Consider the following 16,148-nt stretch of genomic DNA (forward strand, 5'->3'; position numbering starts at 1 on the left):
TGATGATAGAACACTAGAGGTAGTTTCTATGTCTAACATAAGATACTTCAATAATTATGTCTTAATTTTTAATATTTGAAAGATTTATTTTATTTTTAAATGTGTATATACTTGTGTAAGTCTAAGTGCAGGTGTATGCAGGTGCAGTAGGAGTCTAGAAGACAGTGTCAGGTCTCCCAGACTTGTTGGTACTAGTTTCTTTCAGGCTTTGTTAACTGGTTAAATATTCAAAATAATACCCCCAGGAGCAAATGTTATACTGTTTCTGTGCCCCCTTATACATATAGAAAATCTAGGCTCTACAAAGATAAGTAGCATGGCTGACAGCATGGGTGGGCATAACAGAGCTTGTTCCAGCTCCCATTTTTGTGGCTGTCATCTGTAATTCTAGAAAGCTCGTCTCTTAAGAAAACATCACTAGAAAATCTTCAACTTGATGAGAGGCACTAATTTAGCTCCTTAGAGCTACGCTGATCGCTGGTACTGTAGGGCTGGACACAGGGTCAGAGTAGGTAACACCACCAAGCATGAAACAAGACAAAGATAAATAGCATGTGTCAGTGTGCTCAAAAGTCAGCCATAGGCAAGAGCAAAGATAACAAAGCAGAGGAAACAAAGAGTGCGGGGCTATTTGCAGGGCTGGAGAATGAGAGCAATGTGAAATTCTTGGACAGTGGCCAGAATTCAGGAAATGTATAGAAACAGAAAGGGTCAGAACAATAGCAAGCAGGAGAGCAGAGTACATTATGGTGTCTGTCAACCTTAATCACTGAAGCAGATCCCTCCTCCTTGGGGGATTTTTTTTAACCACTGTATGTATGAGGAACAACACTGCATTGCAGGTCTACACACAGCATGAAGACGCTGAATTGGCAGCCCTGAGCCAAGAGGGCAGGGGAACACTACCAGCTGCTGCGGAGCAGTTCCTGACACCTTAGCATGCCTTCTGAGAGCTCAGAGATCCCACCATCTCTCCTTTCTCCTTTGCAAGGGGAATCCTTTAAAAAGGGAAATTGGTTCTGCAGCATCTGTCACAGCTCCCCAGCTAGAGGAGTGCAATTGTTGATTGCTGGAGTCCACCACAGATGAGACTCTTTCTTTTCTTCCCTATTAGGGAAACGTAACTTGTAATGACCGTATGATTCATATGTAGGGTTCTTCTCTGTGTCTTTCTCTGCCTCATCCTATGTATCAATTCACTGATGGCACAGATCTACTTTTGAAATATTACATTGCCAGGATACCCAAGGCACTGTACTGTGTTTACACTGTGCTGGTTAGAAGAAATGAAAAGATCTTGCCTTTGAGGAGTTCACAGTCTGCACAGCCCTGTAATCGTGGATAGCAGGCACAGAATACTTAAAATGGAGGAGTGCTGTTATATTTATTAACTCACTTGATCCTCACAACCAGGCAACAAAGTTGGATTCTTACCAATCCAATGGTTAGAAATGGGCATAAATGGGAACTGAATAAATCACTCAATATACAACTTATGAATAAAAATACTAGAGTTCAAAAGAAAGCACTATAACTCTGTAACCTGATTCCCAAAGATAGTTATGTACTGACATATCATGAACCCAAAAGTTACTTGTTAACAGAGGTTTCTGTCCTGCCTGGTCCTACAGCTGTTTAGTCCCAAATAAACACAAAGAGGTTTATTTACAAACTGATTGACCTAGTATCTCAGGCTCTTCTTATCAACTAATTCTTTTTTTTCCCCAAAATGTGTTTATTGGGATGGTTCCCACTCATCTCAAATCAGGTGCTTTTCAGTGCTGCTTCCTCCTGAAGGAGCATCCTTCTGTCAGTCTTGTTTTCCCGCCTGTAGGCTGGCAGAAGACAGTGGAGCAGCTGACACACAAGACAACCGTCTGTGCATGGCTAAAGACCGTGGTGATTTTATGGCATCCTGGGTACTTCACATCCATAAAGTAGGAATTGGGGCTCTGCACCAGGTGCTTTTTCTTGTGTTTCCTCTTTCCCTCCTCTGGAGAGGGATGCAGGAGATCCTTTGCGAGAGGCATGTTCTCGTAGGGAGGTCGTCACCACCGGAAAGGCTCAACTAATTCTTACATCTTAAAATTAGCCCATTATTCTTGTCTGTGTTAGCCAAGTGGCTTGGTACCTTTTTCACAAGGCAGTCACATCTTACTTGCTCTTTGTCTGGCTTCCTCTGTGTTGACTGCAGACTGACTCTTTCTTATTCCCAGAATTCTCCTGTTCTTGTTGCCCCGCCTCTATGTTCTGCCTGGTTGCCCCACCTCTACTTCCTGCCTGGCTACTGGCCAATCAGTATTGTATTAAAAATACAATTGACAGAGTACAGATCCTTGTCCCACAGCAGTTACTGATCACAATTATAAGGGCAATGCTCAGAACATACATATGAGGTAGGACAATCCTATAAAAGGGTGAATGAATGAGGCTCTGTCAACTCTCACAAGACTCTGGCTACACTTTTCAGCTTATCTCCCTCTAATGTTATTCACAGAGGAAACAAGGTCTACTTCCAGGCATTAGTAGATAGAAAAAAATGTAAAAAAAGGCTATAGTTCATGTTTCTTATCCAGAGCGAGCATAGGAGACATTTAAGCAAAGATAGTCATAAATCTTCTGTCTGACACTCTGAAATTGCTACAGGAAGATGTAGAGGAAGTATTTCAAGACATTGATATAGACAGGGGAGTTTTATTTAGGTCAACAGAACAGAAGCAACACAAGTAAACATAGAAAACAGGAATCTAGCAAAAATAAGAGGTGTCTGTACAGCAAAATCAACAATCAATACGATCAACAGAAAACTTCTAGACTAGAAGAACATGCTTGCAAATGGCGTGTCCAGGGATGATATGCAGAATATGAGGAACATAAAAAAATGATGAGCAACATGATAAAATTAAGAAGTAGGTAAACAGGCATATCTCAAAAAAGTGGCCAACAAACGCATGAAAACAGCCTCCAAATTCCATAATCATCAGAGTAATGTAAATCAAAATTATAATGAGGTATTATCTCACTTGAATTGGAATGGTTACTATGAGAAAAAAGTAGTAATAGATTCTGGCAAGGAAGAAAGAAAATAGGTCTTAGACACTGTTGGAATCCATGTGAATTATTACAACTATAAAGAAAGACAGCATGGAGGGTCTTCAAAAAGCAAAATAGAACTCCCATATGATCCAATCCAAAGAAACAGCCCACCTTCCTTCCCTCCCTTCTTCCCTCCCCTCCTTTCCTCTCTCCCTTCCTCCCTTTCCCCTCTCTCGCTCTGTACTCAACCATTTCTAATTTGAGGTAGGGTCTCACTGTATTGCCAAGGAAGATCTGGAAATCACTATGTAGCCCAAGTTTTATAAGAACTAATAATTCTTCTGCTCTCCCTGCCCTTCCCCTTGCCCCTGTGAGTTAGGCTTATAACCATCTACTAATTCCTTGATTTAGGAAGTGAAATCTTTATAGCAAAGACAATGCTTGCACTCCCTTGTTTATGCTGTGCACAATAGTCAAATATGTAATAATTTTCATCTCTTGTCAGTGAGTGTGTAAAGTGTGGTATATTTCCACAGGGGAAGAGTAGTCTGTCAGAAAGATGGAATCCTACCATTTGCAGCAACCCAGGTGGGACTGCAGGGCCACTGTTGCTTTAAGAAAAATGCCCAACAAAAAAGACAAATAGCACAAATTTTCACTCAGTTGGTGAAACTTGAAAAAGCATGGAGTGAAAGAATGTTTATTAGAGAGAGGAAAGGAGAACTTTTTTTTTAAAGTAAGAGTTTTTAAGGACTAGAAACAATGCTGGCGGAAGAAGACAAGGGCTTGGGTAGAAAATGGGTGGAGCATATGATGAACGCATGCACAGATGGGAAATATCAAGATAAACCTGATCGGTGTTTTTATATAATTTATATGAATTTTTTAAAAAGACAAAACAAGGATTAGTTGAGATAATAAAAACAATACTGTGAAGTTTGAAAGGGTAACTGGCATTTGAATTGTACCCAGAATAACCATCAAATACTTTCCAGATAGAAGGAGAAACAGAATATGTGTGACATGTTTGGAAAGTAAAATACCCTGTTTTTTTTTTTTTTTAGAGTTGATCCATGGTCTGTGTGTGTGTGTGTGTGTGTGTGTGTGTGTGTGTGTGTGCATTCACTGGAAGCGAATGGCCAGAGATGGCAAGATAAATATTGGAAAAAATGGATTATAAAATCCTTGTAGAATATTGAAAACTTAAGTAGTTCTCCATATTCACGTTATTGTTGTTGATGTCTCTTTTTAGGGGCATATTGCTTTTGCTTCCTTCCGAACAGTTTAAAGCACAAAAATACTTGTGCCATAACACAATAAACAGTGTTCTACAGCTGTCCTGGTACTCTGTGTACCCTGTAGTGTGTGTGACCTCCCTCTGTCTACAACTCAGGAGCAAAGCTGGTAGAAGGTGGCTCACACACCTCTTTAAATGACTCGTGGGAACTCCTACCTATACTGATGTCCCTATTTCTTGCCCAGACTCTAATATCCAAAAAAAGGCCTTTACATAAATTTGTGTAAGACATGTTTTCAAATTGTTAAAATCTAATCCTCCTGTGATAATAACAGCATTCATATGAATTCATTCTTATAACTGTATATGACAAGATTTGTATTCTACAACTATGCAACATATCAGTTTAAAATGTGTCTCTGCTTCCCAGAATTAAAAGTACAACAGTAAGTAAAATAAATGCTTTGCCAATAAATTCCTTTCTGAGAGTTGCACTAAGCATGCCTCAGTTTTGTAGGATCAATAAACAAAAACCTTATGCCGTTGTTATCTCTCATCTTTCACCAGAAAAATAACTCATACCTCAGCAAATCTGTACTCTTGGACTTAATCTGACGAGAAAGCCGAATCTCCCTGTGTTGACAAATGTATTGTCATGATTCTTTCAGAATTATTGATTGACTATTCAGCAATTATTGATGTTGTATTGATTCTTATTTCATCACTTCTGTGTATTCACATGGCTTGGGACATACTTAATTTTTACATACAAATAATTACATGCAACTGCTTACTTACCATCCTATCAGAAATACTGTAGTTGTGACTTTAATGAAAATTACAAAATCATCTTAATTTGATTAAGCTATCAATGGCAGTTGTCATTCCTGACATTATTTATGCCTTGATTTCCTCTTTTCTTTAATAAAGATTGAATATTATCATCTATGCCCATTATATTAGCCTGTTTTTTAAGTAAAAGTCATTCTTTTTCTTAGATGTGTATCATCAAAATAATTTATCTGCCTTGTTGCTATGTGTGCTAACTTATTTCTCTCCAATTTAGCACCATCTGCAAATTTCATTAACATATTGTTTACTCTCATTTCTAGGTGATTAATGTGTCTATGAAACATGACTATAGCTAGAACTAATCCCTGTTAGGCTTGGTTGGATGGTTCTTCAAAGTAAAATAAGATTTTTTTATCATTACTTCTAATTTGTATTTCTATAAATTTTCTTTGCTGATGGCATGAGAAAGTTGCATGCAACTTAATTTTATTTTTTAAGTATCTATCTCAGATTACTAAAATCAAATATGTTCTGTCTGATATATTTCTCAATTTATTCATGGCTTCTGTTTTCAATTGTGAACAATCCCATTGACGTGTAAAATTAATTGATAAACCCAAGCTGTCTTTGATATACAACATAGTCATCCTGGTTTAAAGGACTATAGAGATTTGTATAGGCTTTATAATATTTCTGGCCTTCTTAATGTCCACCAAGTATTTCCATTTGGCTTTCATTTGCAAAGCAACTAAAGCATCTTTGTTATTTTTAAAAATAACACCTGCATGGAATTCACTTGGCTTTCCATTATTTAACTTGCTATCTAATTTTAATAGTTGCTTGAAGTTGTAAGAGGCTGCTTGTTTGTTCCTGGCTGCCCAGACTCAAAATAACAACACAGAAACTGTATTAATTAAATCACTGCTTGGTCCATTAGCTTTAGCTTCTTATTGGCTAACTCTTACATCTCAATTTAATGCACTTCTATTAATCTGTGTATCACCACGTGGCTGTGACTTACCCACAAGGTTCCGTCCCATGTTTGTCTCTGGCAGGGCTACAAGGTTTCTCTCTGACTCTGACTTCTTTCTCCCAGCATTCAGTTTAGTTTTCCCTGCCTAATTCTTCTCTACCCTATCACAGACCCCAAACAGCTTTTTTATTAACCAATGGTATTCACAGTATACAGAGGGAAATCCCACATCAGAAGTGTGATTTTATCTTCTGATTTGTGTATAGGAAAATAAATAGATGTTTGTTACTTATAATTATTTTGTTTTGTTTAAAGCAAATAGGCAATTAATACATGTTTTCTCCTAGCTTTCTTTTCTAGTTAAGGACAGATAAAACATCATGGCCAAGGAACTTCCTTTTAATTCTTATGTTGCAATCCATCATCAGGGTAAACTTTAGGCAGTAACTTAGAGGCAGAAACTAAGAGTGATATTAACTGACTTGCTCCCTATGATTTGCCCAACCTGTTTTCTTATACCACCTGCCCAGGGGTGCTACCACCCACAGTGGTCTAAGTCCTCTGATATTAATTATGAATAATGAAAATGCCCTCACAGACTTGCCTACAGGCAATTTGATGAGGTATTCATCTTCTTCCTAAGTGTGTTTCAAGTTGACCAATCCCTCCCCCACAAATAAGAAGTTCTTCTGCAATATAAAAATTAAAATAATGTAACCACTGAAAGAATCTAAATGATTGTTTAAGTGAGAATATCTTTTCCATCATCATCAAGATATGATGTGGGATTCCCCTCTGTATGCTGTGAATACCATTCATTAATAAAGAAACTGATTTGGCCTGATAGGCTAGATAGGTGGGGAAAACTATACTGAATGCTGGGAGAAAGGAGGTGAAATTATAGAGAAGCCTTGTAGCCCGATGGAACTTTACCTGGTAAGCCATAGCCATGTGGTGATATATAGATTAATAGAAATGGGTCAAATTTATATGTAAAAGTTAGCCAATAAGAAGCTGGAGCTAATAGGCCAAGCAGTGATTTAATTAATATAGCTTCTGTATGGTTATTTTAGGGCTGAGCAGACAGGGACAAACAAATGGGTTCTTCCAACAAAGATATTCTCAACACAAAAATTGAGTCACATGATTTTGAAGTAATTTTTTACATTGCAAATATATTTTAATTAATTCTTAAGAAATTCTTCTTATTACAAAAGAGATAGTTTGACATGCAGAAATTTCCCACATCCCATTCTCCCTCTGCAGATGATTCAGGCTAATGAATCACAGCCCAACACCAGCTATGTGAGTAAATAAACCTAGTTGTCAGAGAAAGACACATGTCACAAGAAAGAACACCGTGTAAGACGCCTACTTAAGGGAACTGAGCAGACAGGAAGAACTACCATTGAGTTATCACTGAGATGCCGGAGCAAAAACTCTCCATTATGAAGCTCATCTCTAGGCTGACTCATCATGTCTAGGTTGACTCATTTGCATATCTACAAATATTTCCTCTTTCTCTATAGCCATCCATAATAAAAAAGGTCAAAGAATTCTTTAGTTATTAAGCATACACTCTGCAAACTTAAGAAACACATTTGCTTAGGTTCTGTCATTATTTCAATTTAAAATCAAACTTTTCAACTAAAAAATTAATTATTTCTTATTTTTATTATTTGCATGTATATATATGAGCATTGTGTGGAGGTCAGTGGCAACTTCTGAGAGTTGGTTCTTTCCTTCTACCTTGGCGTGAGGAGGCAGAACTACTAAAGCATGGGTCCCCAGGTTTGTGTGGTGAAAGCTTTTATCTTCTAGGTCATCTGGACACTTTCAATCCTAGTGTGTATACCATAAACCACAGAAGTCTAATAAGGACATGTTTGTAACTATCCCAATGTTATAGAAGTATGGTAAAACACATCCAAGCAGTGGCCTTTGCTCTTAACCATAGCTGTTACTGCTTCTCAATAAAATGAGGAAGAATGAGTGCAGAGGACTTTCACAAACACACTCAAGACAGAACATCACTGGAGTTGGAGGGACAGTGGGGGATGGATATGACCAGGACACACTGTACAAGAATGAAAAGTTCAAAAAAAGATAGACAAAGACAGGGGAGAATCAAAAGATGACAATTTTCAGGGAAAGGGGAGTTCAAAGTTTCACAAAATATAGAATAGTCGCAAATGTGTTTGGCATCAAGAGAATTAAATGTGAGAGTGTTAAAATTCAGTATTTATATTAATTGAATTTTACTGCTAGGCTTTGAATAGATAGGAACTCTGGCATGCAATGTGGAGTCACTCTGAGGTAGTTATTAAGGAAACACATAAGAAAGAAAGAAATGCAGATGTATAACATAAACCATTTCTGCTACAACTAAAACAATCACTATTTCATCAATATTGGAGTCTCATTATGGAATCATTTTTAACCTGTGTCTTCACTATGTGTTCTGAAAAATATGTTCTATCAAAAATATCTATTATTTATCTATATATCTATCATATATTTATCTGCCTATCTATATTTCTATTGTCTACCTATTATCTAACAATTCTATCTACCCATCTATCATTTGTTCGTCTGTTATAAACCTAATATCCATCTACTACCTATCGATCATTTATCATCTATATATTCTTTCATTTACTTATTAAGTGCCTATCCATTTTTTATCTACCTATTTATCTATCATCTATTTATGTATTATAAACCTATTATACATCTCTTATCTACCTATCATCTACCTATCATTCATCTATCATCTATCTATCTATATATCTATCATCTATAAATCTATATGAAAGTGTACAGATTATGGAAGAAATCTACCAGTAAGTCCTGATCTGAGATCCAAAATTTGCTTTACACAATAATCCAGGCAAAATTTGCTTTCATAGAAGTGTGCTTGGCTTTATTAAGGGAAAATCATAATGAATTTGTTATTGTACATAAAGTCAAAGAGTTTTGTTTTGCAACCATGTCATGGCATCTAAACAATAAGACAGGTGGTAATCAAGCATTAAGGTAATCAGAAAACACAGACTAGTGTAGAAAGAAGGAATAAAAACAACACTATGTGAGGTAGAATGAACAAAAGAACATAATATCTGAAGCTTATCAGTGCTGGAATTCTCACCATATTTGTCAGCTTTTCGACTTTGGAAAGTTCCTTAACCTGTGTGTAAAATAGACTTTTTCTTAATAAACTAAACATCCTTATACTGGTTTTGAAATGCTGTTGCTGTAATTCACCATATAATGCAGAGGCTGACATACAGTGGAAGTTCAGTTAGCAATGGGCACACATGGGACTGGTTTTTGTTTTTTTATTTTTTTTTTGCCCTGACACATTTCCTGACATGATTTGTTGGAATGACATATAAAACATTCAGATCAAAGTCAAAGGCAAACTACATATATTTATCAATCTTGGAGCATTGAGATAAAAAGTGAAATAATGACTTCTCTTTAACAAAACAGAAGGGAATACCCTTTTGCTTACAAGGTCAAACGAACATACTTAACCAATAGTATATAAAATATAAATAATTGAATGAAGCTTAAATACAACAATCATAAATACAGACATGTTTGTTTTTATGCGCTGTTCCCCCTCCCCCAGTGGCTCATGCAGGGTCATTTCCTAGGCTCTTGAGTCCGCTGTTTACTTTAGACTGTATCTAATGGCAGACCCTAGTCAGAGACCAAGGGCAAGAGATAAATAGAGACAACTCAGAGAAAGGATAGGAGCTGAATTATTTCTAGAAACCATAGCTTTTCTTTCTCTGTTTGACTGCTTTTTCAGGAATAGTCACATCTTTTAAAGTTTCTAGAACCTAAGGCTCCCCAAATACTTTTCTGGTTTGCATATAAAATTTCCACAGCAGCTCATATATTCAGTGGCTAATCTCAAACTGATGGTGCACAGTTTTACTAAGTTCTAAACTAGGAAGTGACCAGCTTTTGTCATTCTTTTCCAGGAAAAGTCTAGGAAACCTAAAACTAAGTGGTTTGGAGCAGTCAAATATTCAGATCTGTAGTCAATTGCTAGCTAATATTGAAAATGAACTATTTATTACCAAGCTCCTGAATTTATACCTATAATATTTTAAGAAATATTTTAAAGGTATAGCTATGGTGTCACTCACCAAAGTCATGCCAAAATACAAGAAAAGTAGCTAATTTAATTTAACTTCTAACTTGAATACAGTGCAAATATTACAAAATTCCATCTTTACTATGATAATTCATAGTGACATGATCAAGTGTCATCCTGTGTTTGTTCTGAAAGCTGAGGCTTAGACCTCGATGAACGTCCTCAAGGTCACGTAGATGTGACAAGATCTCAAGGAAGTTAACAACAGATTTGCCGGGCACCCATTAATCTTTTTGGCATATGGAATACATAAAATGCTTGTGATAAAATAACTTATGCTAGTGAAAACAGAACAGAGCTATGAGGCAATGGAAAATATGCTCGGATGGTGAGAATAGTTTGACTTTCCACTGTCTACAGTTATATAGTAGTTAGTCTGTTTTCTTTCTTGGTCATATAAGAGAAACCCTGTCTTGAAAAAAAAAAGAAAGAAAGAAAGAAAAGAAAAAAGAATCATCTTTGACCTTTAACTTGAAGGAGACAAAACATTTATAATTATTTTAAAATGTGTGACAATAACTGCCATATAAGTTGTTGTCTAGAAACAATAAAAACTCCAGAAAATAGAAAACTACATGTTTGCAAATAAAAACCTATTTTAGCATCTTTTATAATCTCTTAGAATTCAATTTTTATTTCCTTCAAATATATGGTAATTCTATCAAAAGAAATCACGCAGTGAATTTGTTGACACCAATCTGCGCATATTTCTGTATATGAAGCATACTTCCAAATGTTCTGCACACATTGCCTTGCTTTATATAATGAATACTCCCCTGTGATGATTGAATAAGAATGGCCCCCGTAGGCTCACATATTTGAATCTGAATCCTTGGTATGCAGGGAGTGGCACTACTTTACAAGGTTTAGGAGGCACACTTTGTTGGAGTAGGCATGGCCTTTTTTGAGGAAGTGTGTCACTGGATTTGGGGTTCGGGGTTTTCAGAAGCCCAACCCAGGCCCAGTATCTCTTGCTTTTCTTGCTGCTTGTGTATCTGGATGGAGAACTCTCAGCTATTTCTCAAACACCATGTCTGTCTGCATGTCATCACTCTCCCTGCAATGATGAGAAGACACTAAACCTCAGAAACTGTGAGAAAGTCCCAGTTAAAGACTTTCCTTTATAAGAGTGGCTATGGTTTTGGTGTTTTGTTTTTTTTTTTTTATCACAGCAATATGACATCGACTAAGATACCCTCTGAAAAACCATACTTTCACCCCCAGTTTTGAAAGGAGTTATCTGAAGAAAGGAAAGCGCAAATAACTCGCATTGTAGTGGCAAAGCTGAGATTTAGAGGTAGTGCTCATAATTGGTAGCACATGCCTGCTGTGCGAGTTCTAATTGGTCTTATTAGTAAATACCCAGAGCCAGATATCAGGGCAAATAGTTAAAGATCAGAGAGAAAGAAAGTAGCAAGTCACAGTTAACTCTTATCTTGCCAATTCCTCAGCTGAAAAGGCTGAGTTCCTGTCTTTTCCGGCTTTATATTCCTCTCTCTGTCCAGCCGTATCACTTCCTGTCTGTTTGTGCAGACCTCCAGATCTCTCTGGTTAACTAGGGGTTAGCTCTACCCTCTGATCTTCAGGCAAGTCTTATTTGTTAGAATACAGAGAAACTATCACCACACATGCTTATAATCCCAGCTACTCCAGAGCTAAAACTGGAAGAGAATGGTAAATCTGAGGGCATTGACATGGCAAGAGACCCTTTGTCTAAAAGATCTAGCACTACAGTGTCCCCACCTTAGGACAGTGTGTACCATGCCAAGTCCGTGTAGCTGAAGGGCTGTTCCCAAGCTGTGTATGCTGACAGGCAGCAGCAGCAGCAGCAGCATTAAAATCAGGATAGAACTGTTCAGAAAGGCAGACCCAGAGCCCAACCCAATCCTAGTATGCCAGATCTCTGGGAGATTTTTATAGCAATCAACTTTCTAGATGAATCTCATACACACTTAAATGTAAGGAGCACCTAATTAAGGTGTGAGCAATGTGATGATTATAAGATCTGTGTGACATCAAACCTCCTATTCTTGTCAATGAATTAGGCTGTGACCTGGGCTGGTTGTGAAAGTCTTAGGAAGGAATAAAAGATAAATGCTGTTTCTTTTCCTACTACATACACAAGTGTCTTGGGTACTTTCTCATTGCTGTGATAAGACACTAGAACCAAGGCCACCTAGAAAGTGTATATTTGGAGCTCACAATTCTAGAAGTTTTTAGTCCATGGTCATCATAGTAGGGATCATGACATCAAGCGGGCAGGACCCTTGCAGAGCAGGAACTGAGAGCTTACGTCTGGATCCACAAGTAAGAGATGGAGAAAGATAACTGGGAATAGTGTGCAATTTTGAAACCTAAATCCACCTCCAGTGACACACATCCTCCGACAGGGAGGAGAAGTTTTCATGTTGTTAACTGTGGGCTGGTGGTACCAACAAGTACAACAACAGGGTATTAGCTGTAAAATAAAAGATAATCATGCTACATCTACAAACCAAGAGAGGTTAAGTGACAAAGAGTACAAGGGTGCACAAGGATCTTCCTGGAAAGGGGAAATAGAATAGATTTTGTGGGTAGACTGGAGGTGGGTGGGAAGGGATTGGAAACAGGAGGGATGAAGTGGGGGAAGGGAGGAAATACTAGGAGAAACAACTTGAACTGGAGAGCTTTCGAGGGCAAGATGGAAACCAACGGCAATGGAAACCCCATGGAATTTGAGAGTAACACTAGCAAAGTCCCCGTGTAATAGGGACACAGAGCCTGAAACGTCCGTCTTCTGTAACCAGAGAAGGCCTTAAGCAGAGGGACTGGCACACTAACCCAGTCACAAAACATTTGACCTACAGTCTGTGCTGCTTCCAGAGTGTTCTGGGACTGGAGCCTGACTCAGTCGTCATCAGAGAGACCAGAGATTTGATGCAGCAGCTGACGGGAGCAGATACGGAGTCCCACAGCCAAACATTAGGTAGAGCTGTGGAGGAGGGGAAAGAAGGATGGGAGACCCACAGAATCAACTGACTGGGATTCATGGGGACTCACAGAGATAAGGGAGCCTGGAAGGGTCTGACCTAGATCCTTTGCATATATGCTATGGCTGAATATCTTGGGGGACTCCTAACAGTTGGAATAGGGGAAGTCTCAGACTCTTTAACCTATTTGTGGGACCCTTTTCCTATTACTGGATTGTCTTGTTCAGCTTTGGTGTGATAGCATGTGCCTGGTCTTATTATAGCATATTATGCCTTGTTTGGTTTATGTCCTTGGGAGACCTGCTTTTTTCTGAGGGTTGATGAAGGGACTGTGCATCTGAGGGAGAGGATAGATGGGGTGAGAGTCTGAGGGGAAGGGACGGGGGAAACTGTGGTCAGGATGTAATATATGAGAGAAGAATAAAATTATTAGTTTGAATTTTAACTTAGTTTAGGCTTTTTTCTACCTAGTTCTTTCTTCTCTCTTAACTTAAATTAACTCATTTCTATTCATCTATGTACTTCCCCGAGGCTCATCTATCTCATCTACTTACTGTCCACCCTGCTTTTCTGCTTCCTCCATGGCTTTATTTGGGAAGTGATTGGCAGCCCAAAGAGGAAGCCTGCTGCAATGAACTGGAGTCATAGACAGTTATGAACTGCCATGTGGACACTGGGAATTGAGTCTGGGACCTCTGAAAGAGCAGCCAGTGCCCCTAATTACTGAAGCATCTCCATCTCCTAATTTAGGATCTTATTACTACACAATATAAGAAAGATACTTGACAGAAGGGCTGAGCAAAAGTCATGGAAATAGAAAAAAGGAACAATTTAATGCAGCATTCAGAATATTAAAATTTATTGGAATATGGGGGGGGCAGAAGGAGACACAGAGAGAAGCATCTGTCTGTCTGTCTGAGTATGAGTGTATGTCATGTATATGGGTACTCTTGGAAGCCAGAAGCAGGTGTTGGGTCTCCTGGAACTGGTGTTATAGATGGTCTTGAACTGCTCCCTGTAGGTGATGAGAACCAACTCAAGTTTTAAGTAAGGGCAGTAAGTGCTCTTATTCATTGAATCATATCTTTATTCTTCTCCTACCTTTTAATTTTTTGTGGTATATTTTTTATTTAAAAATACTATTTTTTTTTTCATTTAACCAACCCCAGTTCCCACTCCCTCTCCTTCTCCCAGTATTGCTTAGAGTCTTAGCTAAGGTCATCCTTGTGGATTCCTAGAAATTTCTCTAGTGCCAACTTTCTTGCTAGCCCCATAATGGGTCCCTCCATCAGTATATCTCTTTCCTTGCTCTTCGACTTTGTCCTTCCCCCATGTTGACTATCCCATTCTCTCAAGCTCTCCTCCCCCTCCTCTGCTCTCCTCCTTCTCCCCTTCTGCCCCCACACCATGCTCCGAATTTTCTCAGATCTTGTCTATTTCCTTATCCCAGAAGGAATTTATATGTTTCTCTTTATTCATAAAGAGAAACACTAGAAATTCTGTTTATTCCCAGGGACAGTGGTCATTATCTGACCTCAAGATGACAGTGCATTATCTACAAGCATTTCTATATTTCTAAAGTAAACAATATGATTTTACCTTATTTTATCCTTTCTGTAAGAAAGGAAAGTGTTAAATGCTGTCAATCAAATAATGGACTTTATGCTGAGATTTCTGTGAAGTTACATTTCAGGAAACACCCCTGGGATTTCAACTTCTTCTCTTGAAAAGTTAGAGGTGCCCATTTCAGTGGTGTGCCTCCAGCCTTATGCCCTGCCATGGTTGCCATGGCTTCCATTCAGGTATAGGCTTCTATGATAACACACATTTGAGTCCTTCCAGTGCCGGCTGAGAATGGGTCTCTAAGGAATCTGACTGAATTATTAATAATGAATAACTTAAGCATACAATCCCAAGTGGATGAATATTCCTGATGGCTTAATATCTAGAGCTTTCTAAACTTGGAAATATTTCTAAGGTGACACTGCTGACTATCTATGTAAGATATACATCTATGATTAATATGAAATTTGTCCCTAAAGATAAAAAAATACATGATATCACAATTGAAAATATTAGTCATCTATAAGACTTGATATCTGTTATATAATTTTATATCTGAATTTAAAGTCAAATGTTCCTGAGTTTTAAGAAATGGGCACCAATAGTAGAATTTTATGTATAAATGACAAGTTGAGATGGCAACTATCTTACCAGTAGTTGGTTACATCATGAGAGTACGTATGTAGATGCTGAGCCACCACAGAATATAAGAAAAGTATCTTCTCTATACACTATTTCTCATCAATTCGAGGGTCACCAATGTTAAAGACTGTAAGTGTCCATGTCTGAAAATGAATTGTTACCATGACAATAGTTATATTAAATGTGAAACTTAAAGTTAGATTTTTACATTAGAAAGATTTCCTTAAGATGTTGATACCTTCAGAGACCCAGATGAATATTACAGAATCTGCAAGACTTCTAAGTATCATAAAATATAACAGATTTTTTTCCTTCTGGCTTGTTTTAATCATAATTCTAGATTTCTCATATTAACGTATAGTTTTTTATTTATTATTTGGCCATTTGTTTAGAAGTTATTTACTGAGTGTCTTTGTTACAGAATATTCCTTTATACTATGTGAAGATGCGTCACTGTGATAGGTTTAATAAAGAGCTGAATGGCCAACAGCTAGGAAGGAAGAGGTTAGGTGGAACTTCTTGGCAGAGAGAAAGGAGAAAGAGATGAATCTAGATGCCAGGGAGATGCCAGAGGACACAAGAGGAAATAGAAGGTATAAGATGAAAGAGAAGTAAAAAGCCACAAAGCTAAATGCAAATTAATATAAATGGGTTAAGTTATAAGAGCAAGTGGGACAAGCTTAAGCCATAGGCAGAGCTTTTATAATTAATAAGTCTCCATGTTTTTTTTATTCATTTGTTCACTTGTTTGTTTGAATTTTAAAAATT

General features: G+C 37.7%; 1 pseudogene; it reads right to left on the bottom strand.

The window, feature by feature from the left end:
• Window positions 1-1,764: 1,764 nt before the first annotated feature.
• On the bottom strand, window positions 1,765-2,046 carry LOC125414797 (small ribosomal subunit protein eS27 pseudogene; annotated as a pseudogene).
• Window positions 2,047-16,148: the final 14,102 nt, after the last annotated feature.

This window comes from Myodes glareolus, chromosome 17 (assembly GCF_982192425.1).
Source record: "Myodes glareolus chromosome 17, mMyoGla1.1, whole genome shotgun sequence".
Taxonomy (NCBI): Eukaryota; Metazoa; Chordata; class Mammalia; order Rodentia; family Cricetidae; genus Myodes; species Myodes glareolus.